Here is a 19,956-nt window from a genome sequence, read left to right on the forward strand (position 1 = left end):
GCTGCCGAAACAAGCCACTGAGGACGCTAATACTGCATCAACCACGTATTACACTAGAAGAAAACCTACTCCACGCTCGGTCGCATGAGTTGTCAGACGTCCGGGCAACAGCGATGGAGGCAGCCCTCAACCCACAGGCGGACGTTGGAGCCAGTGTGAAGACCGAATGAGTAGACGCTATCCGCACCCCCAGCCGGAGCGAGAGAGGACGATGGCCCACCCGAACACCACGGCGTGCACCATGCGGCTATTGTGGGCGCGAATAACACAATCAAGATGGCTGCCCCGCAAGAGGGAAGACATGTTCCAAATGCGGTGTGCTGAACCATTTCGCAAGCGTATGTCGCGTAGGCTTCCGAGGAAGGAACCCCTCGGGAAGGAAGACGATAACGGGAGCAGTTAGGCACCTAGCCCTGGACAAGACGCAATCATCACGACCCATGAAGACTCAGCCCCACCACCACTCACGGTTGGACGACTCTTTCACCGAAGAAGATGACGAATGCTACTTTGTGTCGTTCGTGAGTGACTTGAAGAGGATTCGAAGACCTCAGCCAAAATGCCAAATCAAAATCGACGAGTTATCAGTGACTGGATTAATAGATACAGGAGCAACAGTGAACGTGATGAGTTTGCAACACTACAAAAACCTCAACCCAAAGCCGCGACTGACACCATCCAAGATCCGTATCCTAACCTACGGAAGCCAGAAGCCACTTCCACTCAAAGGCAAAATGGTCGTACAAGTGAAGTCGGAAGACCGGGAGGTCACGACAACATTTCATGTTGTCGACAGAGAGGCCGATTTGCTCGTCGGAAGCCACACTGCAGAGGATCTGAACCTAATTGCTTTCGCCAATGCCATAAAAGTACTCCAAACGGAAGACGTCCTACAGCTATTTTCATCACTATTTGAAGGACTAGCCACAATCAAGAGACAACCGGTGAAACTACATATCGACAAAGCCATTCAACCTGTCACGTTTAGACACCGGAGGATTCCATTTCACTTGAGACCAGCCGTCGAGCAAGAACTCGCTCAATTGGAGAAACAAGGGGTCATCGAAAAGGTGACAGGCCCGACACCATGGGTGTCACCCATGGTGATAGCTGAAAAACCCCGACAGCCAGGAAAAATAAGAATCTGCATAGATATGAGGATACCTAGCAAAGCAATAAAACGGGAGAGGCACATCACGCCCACCGTGGAGGACATCCTAGCAGACCTGAACGGATCACAGTGGTTTTCGAAACTAGACCTAAACGTAGGATACCACCAACTACGGCTAGCCGAAGAAAGCAGGTACATAACAACATTCTCAACACATCTGGGTCTCAGACGATACAAAAGACTGAACTTCGGAACATCATCGGCTGCCGAAATATTCCAAAACACCATAAAAGAGATATTATCAGGACTACACGGAGTGTTAAACATGAGTGATGATATCCTAATACACTCCAAAACGGTTGAAGAACATCACCAAAGACTTAGAGCCACACTCCAGAGATTGGCCAACCATGGGGTAACACTACACAGGGACAAGTGCAAGTTTTTCCAAAAATCAATAGAATTCTTTGGATATGTTTTCACTTCAGAAGGAGTCAAAGTGGATCCCAGAGAATCAAACGCTATCAGACTGGCCCCAGCACCAACAACAGCCTCAGAAGTGAGAAGCTTCCTGGGCATGGCCCAATACTGTGCGAGATTCATCCCAAATTTGGCAACTATTGCAGAACCTTTGCGGAATTTGACGAAGAAAGAGAGCCCGTGGAGGTGGACCGACACAGAAGAAGAAGCTTTCAACCAAGTCAAATCTGCACTACTCGATGGGACCACCATGGCCTATTTCGACACATCGAAACACACTGAAATACTGGTGGATGCCAGCCCGGTGGGATTGGGAGCACTGCTTACACAAGAGACGGAGCCAGGAATCTGGGCTCCCTTAGCATTCGCAAGCAAAGCACTGACCGCGACTGAAGCACGATACTCGCAGATCGAAAGAGAAGCACTAGCGGTGAAATGGGCATGTAACCATTTCCACCTTTACATCAGCGGCCACCCGTTTCGGATGGTAACAGATCACCAACCATTGATTCCATGATTCAGGGGTACAGCGCCCCATCCACCTCCTCGAATTGAATGGTGAGCCATACAAATACAACAATACCAGATGGACCTTGTGTACAGACCCGGAGCAAAAAAACCCGCCAAATTTCTATCTTGACCCCCAGTGGCCACTGCAGAATTGGAAACAGAACAGGAAACACAAACCGAAGAGTTCGTGAACATGGTATCACAATGGGCGTGCCCCCAGGCAATGTCAGCAGACACAATCATAGCTCATTATGCAAAAGACATCATCATTCAAAGAGTCGCCGAAGCAATACAGTCAGGATCCTGGGAAGGGTTTTTACGAAACCTCCAAGGCTGGAGCGAAGCAGACCGGACGCGGTTGGGGCAATTCTGGAAAATTCACAATGAACTCAGCATCGCAGAAAATTGACTCATCTTAAGAGGGTCCCGTGTGGTGATTCCTCTGGAGCTACAAGAACAAGCAACGATACTTGCCCATGAAAGACACCAGGGCACGCGGCGAATGAAATCCAGAATGCGAGAGTAGATATGGTTCCCCAACCTTGAGAACAGCGTCGATACAGTAGTACAAAACTGCTGAGCATGTCAGATAACCAGCACCCATGAAGTTCCAGCCCCCATCATCACCGAGGACCCCGCACCATCTCCATTGTCGTGGGTCAGTCTGGACTTCGGAAGTTTTCCAGATGGAAGAATCACAGTAGTGCTAATGGACAGCTACACCAAATATCCGATAGTGGACCTAGCACCTTCCACCAGCTTTACGAACATCCAGCCAATTCTGAACAAGTCATTTGCCATGTTTGGAATTCCAAGTGTCCACAAAACAGACAATGGCCCTCCGTTCCAAGTTTTTTTACAAAGATTGGGCATAAAGCACCGCCGCATCACGCCGCCATGGCCCCAGGCCAATGTTGAAGTTGAACAATTTATGAGGACCATCAACAAGATTCTGAGAATAGCCTCAGCGGAAGGGACCAATCCTGAAGAAGCTCTCCAGCACTTCCTCAGAGAATACAGGAGCACGCCACACAGCACCACTCAACGATCCCCTTGGTCACTCATGCTGGCGGGCCGAGGTGTGACTTGCCCCCCAAGGTGGAGAATTGGGCTCCAGAGACGTACAAGCCAGAAGTCACCCAACAGTGAAGACAAAGAACCAATGATAGAGCCAGTCAGAAGAGAAGGGCAATCGGCCAGACACTAGTCCCTGGGGACTCAGTGCTCGTACGAGCCCGACGACCAGGCGGAAAGTTCCATACCCCCTATGAAGCGGAGCCATGGACAGTCAAATCAACGAAAGGCACAGCTGTCACAGCACAGCGAAATGAAGAGGAAGTGACGAGAAATGTTTTCTGGTTCAAGCGAATACCATCCACGCCTAGCGACTCCCAACAGGAAGACAGGTCATCTGCAGAAGCTGATGTAGGTGTACCAGAAGATTGGAGACAAGAATCATTGGCAGCTACTCCTGTGAGGACACCACCATCACCGCAAGCAGAGAGCCCTGAACAATCATCGGCTCGAGGACAATGTCAGTACAACCTCAGACCAAACCCGAGGCCTAGTCAAAGACTGGCAGACTTTGCATGCTAGATGATCCGCATCTAAGTTAATCAAAAGACTAAGTTGGGAAGGGATGTAGCGCTCTAGTGTTTCTGAGGGTCTCGGCTGAGCCCCGGAAACACCACCACACTTTGTATCACCTTCTGGCCAGGTGTGGCCAGAAGGCTATAAATAAATGGTCCGGAGTCGCTCGGGACTTCCGGTCCGACTATACAGCGGTAGTCCATGTGTCGTGATTATTCGTGCCCATATCTGTGTGCAGCTCCCCATATCCTACTCTGGCAGGCGTGTGTCCAAAGTAGCGCCGCAGCAGAAAGCTGACCCCCAACAGATTGTATGGAGGAGACATCTGGGCTTATCCATTTGTCAATAAAGTTTGCATTGAAGTCTCTGCTGAGCCCCTTCTAATATTCTCACACCTACATTTGAATGTCAGCTGCGTGGTTTCTAATCGTATCTTATAACAATGTTGCTGCTAGCACCTAGAACCAGAGCTTCAGGCAGCACCAGTTGAAACAAAACATAACATGACCTGGTTGGCCCAATCTAGCTTATATCCCTCTAAAATTAAAAAGAGAACAAGAATTGGCAAAGTGTATTACCCACGGCTGTAAGTCATGAAGGCCTTCCAGGCCAGGCTGGCAGGGCTCTCTCAGAGTCCTTCACCACCCCCCCATTTGTCTGCTTTGAATCAAGGTCGAAAGCACAGCTGCAGGAGGTGGGAGGATGGCAGGGAAAATGCTGGGGGTTGTTTAAGGATTTAAAAAAAAAAATTGGGACAGAGAGGAGAGGTCATGTTATGTATGGGTCACCCATTACTCTTCTGCCCCTTTGTAGCAGTTGAAAGGAGGCACATCGATTTTTTGTGGCCATACATAACATAAAATTATAGATGGGTAAAAAGTAAATTACTGGGATGTTTTTCACCTTGGGTTGTTTGACATCCTAGACAACTCGAGCTTCGATCTTGTTGTCTATTTGATGTCACTCAAAACCCCTTGGTGAAAAACATCCCCTTAATTCACTGTTACCTATCTATAATTATATATATTATTATTTGATATAAGGCACACACTAAAGAGATTTCTCAGAATAATTGCAGTTGGCCTTCCGAGCCTCAAAAATGGGTGCTTGAGGAGAGATTTGGGGGTAATGTCACAAATCTATGAAAGATCAATGAGCTCTAACTGCTACCCGGTCAAACCTCAGGGCCTGTGATACAGTCGCTGCGCATTTCTGGAAAGCAGATATCCAGTGGTGGAAAGCGTGCAGAGAACTTTGTGGGCACAAAAAATAGGCTTTGACAAAAATTATGGAATCATTTTTTGATACCGACAGTTGTGCTACTCTGCGGTCCACTGATGCTGTAATTTTGTTTCTGTTGGCATTATTTTGTTCGTGCTGCAATGCCAGATTTTTCCACATGAGGTTCACTTCTATGTGGTACAGTAGATTTCTCCTGAAACATGAGGTGTATTCTTTCAGTATATAAGCATGTCGAGTCCAGGGCAGGGGTGTCCAACGTAGGTCCAGGTGGGGCGGATCCATCTCAGATTTCAAGGATATCCATAGAAAATATATATATATATATGTAGCAAAACGTATTGGGACTCATTTAATATTGTTATCCTGAAAATATGACAAGATCGGTCCTCCAATCTCCTCTTGTCAAGGTGTTCAGCTGTACTAAGAAGGGTAACTTAGGGCTTTCATTGACCACTCACCAATATCACTGGTAACACGTTGTGCTGACACCTTCTATTGCAGTTACCAATACATCATTCAGTGAATTCTTCCTATACAGATCTGATAAGACTAGGCTGTGATTACTGCAGTGTCGTAGAGTAGAGTGGCATAGAGTGCAGTAACGTACATTAAAATAGAGTGCAGTGGCACAGAGTGGAATGGTGCAGGTCAGAGTGGAGTGGTGTAGGGTAGAGTGCATAGGTGTATCATGGAGTGCAGTGGAGAAGAGTAGAGTGGTGTAGAGTGCAGTGGGGTGTAGCGCTGTGGTGCAGAATATATTACAGTGGTGTGGAGTGATGCAGAGTGTAGTGACATAGAGTGTAGTGGCATAGAATGCACTGGCGTAGATAGGCATGCATTTGAGTGGTGCAGAGTAGAGTGCAGTGGTGAAGAGTGCAGCAGCTTAGAGTGCAGTGGCATAGAGTGCAGTGGTGCAGAGTCAAGTGGGGCCGAGTAGAGTGGTGCAGAGAGTAGTGGTGTAGAGAACAGTGGTGCAGAGTAGAATAAAATGGCATAGAGTGCAGTGACGTAGATGTGTAAAGTGGCGTAGCAGGCAGTGATGAAGAACCAGATTAACCCACCTACTGGGTCTCGGCGGCAAGGGAACCGCCCAAGCCTTCCATACCCTTCATACGTAGTAAAAGGAGACACAGGAGCGTTCGTCTGCAGGAGGAACCCAGATTTATTCAAATAGCCCGGGCTATGGAACAGAGTCCCAAGCTCGTCAGAAACAAGACAGAGGAGGCTGCTGCTTTACTCCGCAGCTTACAAGCCTTTTATACTTTTTCATCTCAGTCGTTTGGCTGTTAGTTCATTGTTCAATCAGGGTAGTGTTTGCAGTTGATAACCAGATCCAGACGACATTTGTAGATGGTGACCTGGTCAAGGCTTGGTACATAAATCATTGTTGACTCGGCTTGATCAAGGCTCAGTCTTTCAGGTCATTGTTTAATCACCTTGATCAAAGCCCGGTCTTTCAGGTCATTGTTTAATCACCCTGATCAAGGCCCAGCAGTCAGACCATTGTCCAGATAACCTGATCACGGTGTCAAGGATGTTTACCAGGCTGGGAGCAGGAGATGGAAAACAAATCATTTACACAGGGTGTGAGTGTCTCATGGCTTTCTTTTGCACTGGAAGAACGGGGGGTTGGGTGTGCGACAGTTCCTGGGCAGAAATGCAGGCTGTAAGATGGCTGTTGTCGTGTTAGTTGGATTTTCCTCAGGCATCAGCAGAAACGACCAGGTGGGTCGTGTGGAAGTGTTTGACATGAGATGGCAATGAAAAAGCAATGGAGTCTCGGTACCAATGATTCCGATCAAAAGAACACTTTTCCTCAGACCCTCCTTTTGCCATTGAGTGGCAAATACTTTAAGAAATGTCAATGTTCATAAGGCCATTGGTTTCTTCTTGGAGCATCATCATCATATTGGTGTTGTGAATGTTAGAGGGTGGAGGCTTGACGGTCTGGACACACATTGTATAGAGCTCTGGCATACACTGAAAGCACAAACAGCAGGAGACCAGGACAGTTACTCCCAAGGCAAGGAAAAGGAGGATCCTCCTCCCCCCACTGGGAAAGGAGGCCACAGATCCAGCCTGTGAGGGCCCAGTTGCCTTCATCCAGATGAATTTCGGAAGAAAGGCGATGTAGACGTTGGATGGCATCGTACAATTTAGGCGCGTTGTCTGGTAAGTACACGCAGCAGCTGGAGCCGATCAATTTACACACACCACCATGATCAGTAAGGATGACATCTAGGACCATTCTGTTCTGGAGCGTTATGAGGCGGTCCGCCTGTAGCTCTGCAGTGATATAGGAGAGGGTACCAGCTGTTACTTTGATGGTGGCTTCAAGGACCCTGGTCAGTCCTCGTACACCAAACCAAGGTAAACCAATTTGAGGTAACACCCAGATGGCAACCCACAAATGTCAACCTTTGCCCTTGTGTGTTTTCAAACAAAAGAGGAAGACAAGTCTTTCTCTTTGTAAAAGGACCCTCACTCACCACTAGTTGGTAACATGCTTCATCATTGGGTCCCCGCCGGGGTGGCCGAGTGCCCCCCCAAGGTGCTACAAAGCCTGAATTACAGCGGAGCGGGATGGTGATGTGTGTAACAGTGCTCTTACTGAAATGTGAATATAACTGTGAGTGCAAGATTAAAAAATACGAGATTGAAACCTGTACAAACATCTTTAATAAAGGCCAACCCGCATTGGGATTAAAAAAGTGTATTTACGGACAAAACTAGGTTCTGTATTTCTGTCCTTCTACTTTCAAGGCGGTGCGGGTGGCCAGCAACACCTGACGGGGCTGTGTCCAGCGGGGCTCGAGGCTCTTAGTCCGTTGAAAATGTTTCACCAAGACATATTCACCAGGTTGGATGACGTGTCCTGGGCCCTCGCTTTTGTCAGGTATGGCCTCATGCACCTGGTGATAAAGAGTACAAAAGGTATTAGTTAAACTGTACAGATAATCAGTTAATTCAGGTTATTCAACATCAGACAGTTTCTTAGGCCGTGGGACACCCCATACATTGGCAGGCCTCCCGAACACAATTTCAAGGGGGGATAGCCCTATTCTGGTGTGGGCCGTTGTTCTTGTGGACAGTAGGGCTAAGGGCAGAGCATCAACCCAAGTGACACCTGTCTCGGCTACTATTTTGGCCATTTTAGATTTTAGGATGCCATTGTAGATCTCCACCAGACCTGCTGAATGGGGGTGGTTAGCTGCATGACATTTTTGTTTTATACCCAATGCTGTACAGACATATTCTATAATTTGAGCCGTAAAGTGGGTCCCGTTGTCACTCCAGACCAAGCGGGGCAAACCGAATCGTGGGAGGTACTCTTTTAATAGCACTTTGGCTGTAGTGATAGCGGTGCAGTCTTTGACGGGGTAGGCCTCCACCCATCGGCTGAAGGTACAGACCACCACTAGGACATATTTCAAATTGTTACATCGGTCCATCTGGATGTAATCCATTTGAAGGACTTCAAAAGGGAAGGTAGGAGGAGAGAATCCTCCCTTAGGAGTAACTGTGCCTTTTCCTGGGTTATACATTAGGCAAATCATGCATGTTTTACCCAGCTTGTTAGCACATGCTGGTATCTTAGAGATGTACCATGTAGGTTCCAACAGTTTACATATCCCTTTTGCACTGATGTGAGCAGGACCATGGGCCATAGTAACTACTGGTAGCACATAACTATCAGGTAACATCCATTGTCTTTCCATAGTCGTACGGACCCAACAACCATCAATTCCCTCCTTTGCTAATTGCTCCTTCCACACCCTTAGTTCCTCAGGAGTAGTATGGGACTGAATATCACTCAATACTGTGTTTTCAGCCATGCCCTCGTCAGCCACCCACCTAGCGGGACATCCTACATACATTCCTTCCCTTCCTTCCAAGACACTGCTCTATGAGGGTTGGGCAGTTCACAACAAAGTCCCATTAACAAGTAAATGGTCTTTTAAAGACCTGCAAAGTACTCCATGTGGCTATGTGTGTGCCCTGTAAGCTGGGGTGACAGACAGAGGGAGGGATACAGACAGAGGGAGGGAGACAGACAGAGTGAGGAGGGCGACAGAGGGAGGAGGGCGACAGAGGGAGGAGGGCGACAGAGGGATGGAGACAGAGGGAGGGAGACAGATAGAGGGTGACAGATAAGATAGAGGGAGACAGAGAGAGGGAGATAGCGAGCGGGAGACAGAGAGAGGGAGACAGAGGGAGGGAGACAGAGGGAGGGAGACAGACAGAGGGAGGGATACAGACAGAGGGAGGGAAACAGACAGAGAGAAGAGGGCGACAGAGGGAGGAGGGCGACAGAGGGAGGAGGGTGACAGAGGGATGGAGACAGAGGGAGGGAGGCAGATAGAGGGAGACAGATAAGATAGAGGGATACAGAGGGGTGGAGACAGAGGGAGGGAGACAGACAAGAGGGAGACAGAGAGAGGGAGGAAGACATAGTGAGAGAGAGGGAGGGAGACAGAGAGGTAGACAGAGAGAGACAGACAGAGTGAGTGAGATAGAGGGAGGGAGAGAGAGGGAGAGAGATAGAGGGAGGGAGACAGCGAGAGAGGGAGGGAGACAGAGAGCGAGAGACAGAGACTGACAGAGATAGAGACAGACAGAGACATGGACAAATAGAGGCAGAGACATGGACAGGGGCCGACAGGCAGAGGCAGAGACATACCAAGATGGAGAGGGAGAGAGGGAAGGAGACAGAGACAGACAGACAGATAGAGGCAGAGACAGGGACAGACAGAGGCAGAGACTGAGACAGACAGAGAGGGCGAGGGAGAGAGAGAGAGGGAGACAAAGGGTGACAGAGGGAGGGAGGGAGACAGAGAGAGAGGGAGACAGCGGGAGACAGAGGGAGGGAGGCAGAGGGAGACAGTCAGGGGGAGACAGATGGAAGGAGAGGGAGACAGACAGAGACAGAGAGAGAGGGAGACCGAGAGGAGACAGAGAGAGGGAGACAGACAGAGGGAGACAGAGGGAGAGAGAGAGAGGGAGGGAGACAGAGACAGACAGAGGGAGTGTGACAAAGGAACAGAGACAGAGGGAGGGAGACAGAGGGACAAAAACAGCGGGAGACAGAGAGCGGGAGACAGAGGGCGGGAGACAGAGGGCGGGAGACAGAGGGCGACAGACAGAGGGCGACAGACAGGGAGGGAGACAGACAGAGGGAGGGAGACAGACAGAGGGAGGAGGGTGACAGAGGGAGGGAGACAGAGGGAGCAAGACAGACAGAGCGAGACAGAGGGAGGTAGACAGACAGTGACAACTTATGGAGACAGACAAAGGGAGACAGAGGGAGATAGAGGGAGGGAGACAGAGAGAGGGAGACAGTTAGAGAGAGGGAGAGAGAGAGGGAGACAGACAGAGTGAGTGAGAACCCCCGGAACCCCCCTTATGTTGTTCGGGCTCGCTACGCTACGCTCGCTCGCTACACTGCCTTACTGTGTCCCAAAACGATGCATCTTCAAAAAGTGTGTCCCCAACATGAAAAGTTTGGAAAGCTGTGGTGTATTGTATAAACTCAGACAATCAAGTGTCACTGTACTTGAAGATAATTTATTTGTGCATTTTTATAACAAATGTTTTTTAATACATTTTTATATTTTTTCAATATTTCATGTGATGCAAAACAAAATGGGTAAACATGACAACATTTGTAAATGAGAAGACATTTTTAACTAACAACTTGATGTATAAATACTTAAGTATTGCTGAAATCCAAAAGTCAAAATAAAAATGGTTAATACACTACAAATTCCACCTCTGCAATTACACCACCCCGCAGGGATTGGCGAAGATTGACCCAAAATGTAAATCCCCATTTGTGGACTTTCTTCATCTCACATGGTCTTACCCTAATATTCAAGAATACTGGCTTATAATCTTGGCAAAATATTGGCATTGATTGCTTACATAACAGATCTCCTGTTGGAACTTGACCTCCCTGCTGTTACAGCTAGGTCATTTGAACCCTCTACCGCCTAACTGCTGATGACTTGCAGTCATAGCCTTGCTCCTGGCTAAACGCAGAATCGCCATATGTCGGGGTAGCACTCAATCACCCACCACAGACGACTGGTTGAAACACCTGATATAATGTGATACCACTAGTGAGATCTATGCTGCACTACAACCCCCCACCTCCAGGAACATTTGGCAACCCTTGCATGCCTATATGTTGACATTAGAGACCACTGGCTCTGAAAATTACACTGGCACCGACTGATGCCCTGACTAAATGCCATTCGATGACAGCCGTTGTGTGCCCCAGCTGAGTTAGTGAGCTGCGTATATTTCCCCTTTTATCTACGCCCCCCCTATCCCCCTGTTCTTTTCACTGACCTCTCTAAATGGATCGCTAATGTGCTTGCTATGAATTCTTTGCACATGATATGTATAGCAATTAGGTGCTCAACGTGTCACATATAACTGGTTATTTTATCTTGTTTGTTATGTCTTTTTGGGAAATACAAAATAAAGTTACAAAAAAACAATCACACTTTGTGGCTTGTACCAATGCTCAGCGAGAGGAACAGTATTCCACAAAACCAAAATGCAAGAATGATTCACAAAGGGTGTCCGTAATTGTGGCAGAGGCCCCACAGGCGTGGCATGGGCCCACTCTTCTGGCAGAACCTTCACAATGAGTATTTGCAGTACGAAGGTCTAGCCATGAGTGCGGCCCCCCGCCACTTCTTTAAGGGCCTTGCCACGAATGATGAGGTACTATGTGAATCAGGCCCTCAGAGTGTATATAGCGAATTGTATTTATGAGATTTATTTGCAGTTGGTGCTTGGCTACTATTACAGAGACTTATAGTAAGAAGCACAACACTCAACATCATTAGATTGCACATAAGCTTATATACAGGAACAATTGCACCTAATACTCTCACTCGATGACATGCAGCCCATATGGAGGCTGTGGAGGTATGCTTCAAAAGATGACTCACAGGAGAACTGATCACCTGTCAGGTATATGTTATGAGGAGTAGATTAGAGTGTCTAATTGGTGGCCCCTCCGTTAAGACGGAGGAACGTCGCCCCACTGCTCTGTGAGCCGTAGTTAAAGAAAACTAAAATGATAATAAGTAACATTATTATTATTTCAGTTTTCACTCGATGACATGCAGCCCATATGGAGGCAGCGGGTGTATGCTTCAAAAGATGATTCACAGGAGAACTGATCACCTGTCAAGTATATGTTGGACAGAGTAGATTAGAGTGTCTAAGTGGTGGCCCCTCCGCTAAGACAAGGGACATCGCCCCACTGCTCTGTGAACCGTAGTTAAAGAAAACTAGAATGATAATAACTTGCATTGTTATTATTTCAGTTTTCCTTTCCTGTTGCGGGGCGGGACGGGCGGAGCTGGGCTGCCAGAGCAGGACAGGAGAGGAGAGGTTTTCCCACTCCAAAGTGTGCCATGATGCTTTGACCGGCCCTCTCGGGCCGACCAAACCGTCATGCGCACTTTGCATGTTCTGCACCCAGTCTGCATTGCAGCCTGGCTGCAGAACATGCCCCAGGCTCCCATTCCCTGTCTGAGTGCCGATCCACAGCACTCAGAGCAAATTGGGATTCTCCTATTAGCATGACTAGAGAATCTTGATTTCATTAAAGACACAGAGGCTAAGATTATGCATATTACTTTTAATGCAGTCCAAGCAGCCGCATACATCTTAAAGCAAAAACGTTCCAGAATACAACATTAAGAAACATATACAAGGCATGAGCACATAACAATCAGCCTCTTTTAAATGTGGTATAGAGTAGGATAAGTCCAGTAAACTTTAAAGAGCCCCAAGAAATTATTTAAACCATCACGAAGTGAAGAAAAGGATGAACAATGAATGAACTATTCCGGAGACCAAAATCTTGAAGGTATGAGAGGTTATCTAAAAAAAGAGAGAACGACAAAAAGTAGTCCAAGAAGGACAAAAACAAAAGAGGAGGCAAACAATGTGATTGGGCACATGTAAGAGAGAAAACAAGCAAGTATTTATAAAAAAAAATCCAGTAATCATAAAATATACAATAGATAAAGCACATCAAGGATTGTAATAACAATATGTATGCTGTATGCTGAATCAACAGGGATAATGTTAGCCTCCATGTCTTTAATGAAATCCAGATTCTCTAGTCATGGCAATAGGAGAAGCGCAATTTCATTACAAGACCGGAGGCTGCCATTATGCATGTTGGTAGCCTTAGAAGACAACATCAGACATATGAGTGATTGGTTTGCAATAATGTTGAGCAAAAGTTCTGGAATTAGACCAATCAGCTGCTTTAAGAATATCATCCAACTTCCCACCAGACCAGAAGGATTTACTGACCATGCCACCTCTGATAGAATGAGGTTTGAATGTATTCAGATCGGCACCTGCTAAATTCATGACAATTTTAACCCATCTAGCAATAGAGGCAGAGGTAATACCTTTGTAAGGTTTAACGAAGGAGATAAGGAACTGATTCACACCAGAAGGGCGAAGAGCATTCATTCTGCAGTCATATTTTTTTCATACAGTCTACAACACAACGTTTTTTGAATAGATCAAAACGTGGGTAGAAAGTCGAATCAGACATGGTCTTGGTTCTTCTATACAACTCAAAATTGATTCCAAACATGTTATAGGATCTATTTGAAATATCAAGAGCTTTAACATCAGAGACCCTACGGCAAGATACTAAGCAAAGTAGTGTAGCAAGTTTAATGGAAAGGTTCTTTCTGTTCAAAAGGGTATTCTCAGGCCAGCTAGAGAAAAGGTCAAGAATTAGTTTGACGTCCCAGACAGTTTGATATCTTGGTTTGGGAGGTCTCCTAAGTCTAATACTTTTGAGGACTCTACAAATAATGGCATTTTTACCTACTGTTTTACCATTGACCAGAGCATGACCTGCAGAAATAGCCAATCTATAACAATTGATAGATCTATAACTAAGACCCCTTTCGAATTGTTCCACAAGGAAATTAACTATGTCAACAATAGGTGCTTCCACGGAATCCAGGTTCCGTTCCAAGCGTCAACGTAACCAAACCTTCCAAATGTTTTTATACTGGTAGTGTGTACCGGGAGCCCAAGACTCACCGAGGAGAGTTGAAGCTGTCGATGAAAGTCCTGCGAGATCATTGGCTCTCCTGACTCTTCAGGCAAGAAGGTTCAAATTCCCTGATTGGACTAGAGGGTGAATTTGACCATATACGTCTGTAAGAAGATCCCAGAGGGAAGAAATTAGGAAGGAAAGGTTGTAAGTCAGCTCCAGGGTAGTGGGTAGTGGGGAACCAAGCTAGGGATGGCCAAAAGGGAGTCACTAGGACAATGGAAGAGCGTTGATACCTCACCTTCTGAAGGACTCTCTGGATCATGGCAAAGGGGGGAAAAGCATAAGCGTTGATCCCTTCCCAACATTGGAGAAATGCTTTCACCGCTAGAGCACCCGGGTCGGGCATCCAGCTGTAATAATTCTCCAATTAGAATGTCACTCTGCTCGCAAAGAAATCTATTTGGAAAGGACCCCAAAAAAAGTTGAGGGAATTGAACACAGAGGTGTTGAGCTTCCAGTCGCTGCAATCTAAGAGGAACCTTGAGTTCCAATCCAATCAAAAGGTTTGATTTCCCTGGGAGGTATTCTGCTCTTAGAGAGATCTTGTGTTCTTCACAGAACATCCAAAGTTTCTTGGCTAAGTTCAAGAGGTCTGCCGACTTGGTACCTTCCAGACGGTTTACGTAGGCAACAGGGGACATGTTGTCCATTTTTAGAATAACTGATCTGCCCTGAAGAGAATGCCTAAAACTCATTAGTGCATAAAGGCCGGCGGTCAGTTCTAGGTAGTTTATATGGTGTGAAGATTCTTCTTGAGACCAAACCCCTCCTGTGTTCTGATCTAGGAGACAGGCACCCCAGCCATGAAGGCTTGCATCTGATTCTAAGACAAAGTCTGGTGCTGAACGAAAGATTGCTCTGCCGTTCCAAGCGTCCAAATTCTCTAACCTCAAGGTCAGTTCCAATTTGGCTTCTTAGTTCAGGGAAATACGATCTCCATACCACAGGCCTGATCTCAGAGCCCTCGCTTTTATCCTTTGAAGGGCTCAGTAATTTAAGGGGCCAGGAAAGATAGCTTGTATAGAAGAGGAAATGAGAGCCAGAAGCCTGGCTAGTTCCCTTAAGTATAGATTCTGTTGTTTCAGAATGTGTCTTATCTCTTTCCTGATTTTGGATATTTTCTTTGATGGAAGAAGGAGGAGGCAATTCGTGGTGTCCACAGTGAAAACCAAGAATTCCATAGTCCTTGAGGGAAATAGTATTGACTTCTCCTTGTTTATAATAAATCCCAGGTTTTCTAAGAGGTCTATTACAGTCTTCAGGTCTTGAATGATTTGAGAATGATTCTGAGACAGGATGTGGTTATCGTCTAGGTATATGATGAGACAAATACCCTTTTCTCGTAGTGAGGAGGCGAGTGATCTCATCACTTTGGTGAAACACCAAGGGGCTGAGGAGAGGCCGAAAGAAAGAGCTTGGAACTGAAAGAGGTGGTTTTTCCAGATAAACTGAAGAAAGGGTTGATGAACCTTGGACATAGGAATGGTAAAATAAGCATCTTTTAGGTCTAATTTGACCAGCCAGTCTCCTTCTAATAATAAGTCTCTCAGAAGATGGATGCCCTCCATCTTGAAGTGTCTGTACACAAGGAATTTGTTCAGATCCTTTAAGTTTATGACGGGTCTCCAACCTGAAGAGTGTGCTTACAATACATGGGGACTTCCACAATAGCACCTTTCATAAGCATTGAGGAAATCTCCTCTATTATTTTCTCTTGAGCTAGAGTGAGGGGAATCTCCCTGGGAAATGATCTTTGTATCGGAGTTTCTATAAAGTCTATCATAAAGCCGTTCACGGTATTCAGAACCCATGCGTCTTGAGTGATTAGTTTCCAGTTCTGAGAGAAAAAATGTAGTCTGCCTCCCACCTTTGGGGGAAAAGAAGGGGTTGGGGAAAAATGGTAGTGCTCACTTTGAGGGTTGATGTCAGTAGATGCTCCTTTTGCTCTGAAGCTTCTTAAGCGAAAGCCTCTTCCTTTCTGTGGATAAAATTGAGGGGTATTGGAAGGTTGTTAACCTCTTCCGCCATAAACTCTAGATTTAGAGTAGGGCCTGTGGTTGAAGCAGCCAGAAGATTGGCCCCTTCTTCCGGCCCTGCCAAAAAGGTTATTAGTGTTGAAGACTCTCTTCATATTTTGACGGGCTTTGTCTAATGCCGTGAAGGTAGATACGTATTTACCTAGAGTCTTAATCAGGTCCTCACAAAAAAGTAAACCCTTAGGGTTGAGTGAGGGCTCCTTATCTGCCTGGTCACTCAATTTAGAACTGATTTTGGGGAGAACCACCCTTCTCCTCTCAGAATTGAGGCCGGCATTGGCGTTGCCCAACAAAACTAAGGCCCTTTGGCTCCATCCTCGAATTACATCGGTGTTCAGAGGAGAGCCATTGATGTAGCTATCTTCAGCAGCATCAATGATTTTAGCTAAAGGTCCTAGGATATTGATAACCCAATCTTGGCAAATCTTGAGGGATCCCTCCATTCCTTTCCTGGGAACTCTCCCCAGTTTAAAAAGATATTTAATCAGCTCAGGGTTAAGATTTGGGGTTTGGCAGACCTTACCTTCAATGGAGGGTCTCGAGCATTCAGCTCTTAGAAGATTGCGGGTGTCTCTCTCCAGAGGGTTTCTCAACTATTTTGCAATAAATTTGCTCACATTTTCTTGGGGGACCCATTCAGAACTCCTCTGGTGTTTAATATTAAGGGGCGAGAACAGCTCCTCACCTAAGGGATCTATAATACTGTCTTTAGAAGAGGATAAAGGTTGAGAATTAAACTCCTGGTCGTCCTCATCTACGTTGATGATATATTCATCAGGGAATTCAGAGGCATCTTCGTCATGAAGATCATCATCTTCTCCCAATTGGAGATCATTAATTTGAGCACTTCGATAATTTGTGCCACCAGGGACACCCAGATACTTTGTGCCGCTGAGGACACTTTTAAAAGTCATGCCGCGAAGGACACCCGATGAGTTTGAGGTGCGGGGACCACCCATAAAATTTGAAGTGTTGGGACCTCCCATAGTGCTCTTGGGGATACAATCGATATTTTTAATCTTTTTAATTCTCATTCTCCTTATTTCAATGAGATCATCATTATTTTCTAGGGTATGTTGGACTTCAACAATATCATCCTCCTTAGAAGGGAGTGATCTCTTTGATGCCATAACCTTAGATAATGTTATCAACATACAGGATCTTTCATTATGAATCATGCTTTTGATTGCCTCATTATCCATATTAGGAATGGGGGTGCTAGCCTCATCCTAGTCTATGTCAGACATTGTATGAAAGTCTAAGGGATAGATATTAAGGGTAAGTAAAGGAATATCTCTTCCCTCTTTTTTTTAAAGTTTTTTTTTAGGGGGAAATTATGTATTACACCCCTTTTTTAGGGGGGGGGATATTACTAGATGTTGTAAGAAACGTGGGGGGGGGGGACTTGCCAAGGAGTTAGTGGGAGAGAGCACCAAATGGAGAGGAAATGAGTCAAAATGTACATAAATCGGTAAAATAGAGGAAATTAGCCAAAATGTAAATACATCGCTAGAATAATTCCCAAATTAGCCTTAGAATAGCCAAAATCAGGGTTCCGGTGTGTAGACAGCTGATCGAGGAGCCGAGCAACTGTCTGTAAGCTCGAGCGCGACCAGCTCCGGCTCGTAGCTAGGAAACGGGCATTGCATGCCCAAGAAAAGAGAAAAGCGCCTTGGTACCATGGCGATGCTGCAAGGGCGCCGCCAAGGGCCTTTCCTCTAATGCCAATCCGAAAAAGAAAGGGCGGCATTGAAAGGGAGCGTTGCGGTACAGAGTGCAATCCCCAGGGAGATAGGGCGCCTCACGACTCGATCCCAAGGCAGTCATATCAAGGCAGGCGCCTTGATACCTGCGGGTTATTGTTCTGCGCATTATAAATCTCCTTCATATCATATCATATCAAGGAGAGGGGATCGGGCGGGGAGACGGTAAGAGCTGAGCCGGTGTGAATGTTCGCTCGATTTAAGGCGCGCAGCTCTCTATTTAATGCACGCAAGGTCAGCGCGAGAATGTATAAAAGCAGGCAAACAGCTAGAAATAAAACCGGAACATGAGTGGAAAACAAACGGGCAAGGTCGGGAGCCAATCACCATAAACTGGAGATCGGTTGACCGAGTTAAGGAAGGAGGGTGGGGAGGGACTAAATCTATAATAAGCAAGGTAAGGCATATTAAGGCACAAGTGACAAGCCAATAAGAAAAGGCATTAGTTAACAAGATAAGTTATCAAGGCATAATCAGCAGAACCAGTAAGAGACGAGTTAAAAATAAGGAACTTATCTGCTTGGAGCCGCATTTAAAAGAGGCTGATTGTTATGTGCTCATGCCTTTCATATGTTTCTTAATGTTCTATTCTGGAGCCTTTTTGCTTTATGATGTATGCAGCTGCTTGGACTGCATTAAAAGTAATGTGCATAATGGTAGCTTCCGGTCTTGTACTGCAATTACAGCACTGCATTGCAACGCTGTGATTGACTAGAGGAGTAAGGAGCCTAGGAGCGTCCTGTTCCTGCTTCCAGGAGAGAGAGGTGGCGGCGGGCGGATGGAAAGGCAACGGCCGGCCGGGTGGCCAACTTGAAGGTAAGTGTCCCCCCCCCTTTTTGAACCCTCCCCATCCCCCCGCCTGCCGCCCCCCAGTAAATAGCGGCTGCCACTGGATTGTCTTAGAGTGGATTGGCATAGAGTGCAAAGACGTAAAGTGGAGCAATCCAGAGCAGGGTGGCATAGAGTATAATGGCGTACAGTGGATGTGCACAGAGTGCAAGAGAGTGGTGTGGAGTAGAGTAGTACAGAGTAGAGTGCAGTGGTGCAGAAAAGAGTGGCATAGAGCCCAGTGTTTCAGAGTAGAGTGGTGTAGAGTTGAAGTGACGTAGAGTGGAGTAATTCAGAATGGAGTGGTGTAAAGTGTAGTGGGGTAGATGAAACTGGAATAGAGTAGTATAGAGTAGAGTGGTGCAGCATAAAGTGCAGTGGGATAGAGTGCAGTGGCGTAGAGTTCAGTGATAGGGGGTGCAGTGTTGCAGAGTAGACTGGTGTAGAGTGCACTGGTGTAGAGTGCATTGGCGTATAGTGAATTGCAGTAGAGTAGAGTGGAGCAGGGTACACTGCAGTGGCATAAAGTGCAGTGGCACAGAGTAAAATAGTGCAGAGCAGAGTGACGTAGAAAGCACCGGTGTAGAGTGCAGTGGTGAAGAGTGGCGCAGAGTAAGGTGACAAAGGATTAGTGGTGGATTACTATATGGAAATATGAGTTAATATGAATGGTGGACATGCACATCTTTTAAACAGATTGAATAGGATAATAGAGGATAGAAGAAGGAAGAGTCTAGAAAGTGTTATTTGGGAGATGATAGTAATAAGATAAGGTTTGGGATGAGTAAAGGAGAGATGGAGGAGTAAAGAGTATCTAAAAAGGGTTTAGGAAGATCATAGTAGTAAAATGAGGTTTGTGATGAGTCGAAGGAGGGATATATGAGGGGAAAATTTATAAAAGGTTGTTTAGAAGATCATAGTAGTAGAATGAGGTTTGGGATGAGTCAGAGAAAGGAGGTAGAGGATATATTAAGAGAGGTATAGGGGAGACATACAATAGTGCATTGGAGGGAGTCATCATTTATTTTTGTTTCTTCTATAGTAGGAGTACATTAATAACTATGTAGATACATAACTACATAGAAAGTGTACACATGTATAAAGAAGAAAATATATCAGAATTAAAGGTGTATTGTATAAACTTAGACTTTCACGTGTTGCTCTATTTAAAGCTAATTAATTTGGGTATATTTATAACTATTTTTTTTAATACATATTTATATTTGTATATTTTCCTTAAAATTTCATTAGAGGTATCACATCATGGGTAAAAAACTTCAC

Source organism: Lissotriton vulgaris, chromosome 1_1 (assembly GCF_964263255.1).
Source record: "Lissotriton vulgaris chromosome 1_1, aLisVul1.2, whole genome shotgun sequence".
In the NCBI taxonomy this organism is placed as follows: Eukaryota; Metazoa; Chordata; class Amphibia; order Caudata; family Salamandridae; genus Lissotriton; species Lissotriton vulgaris.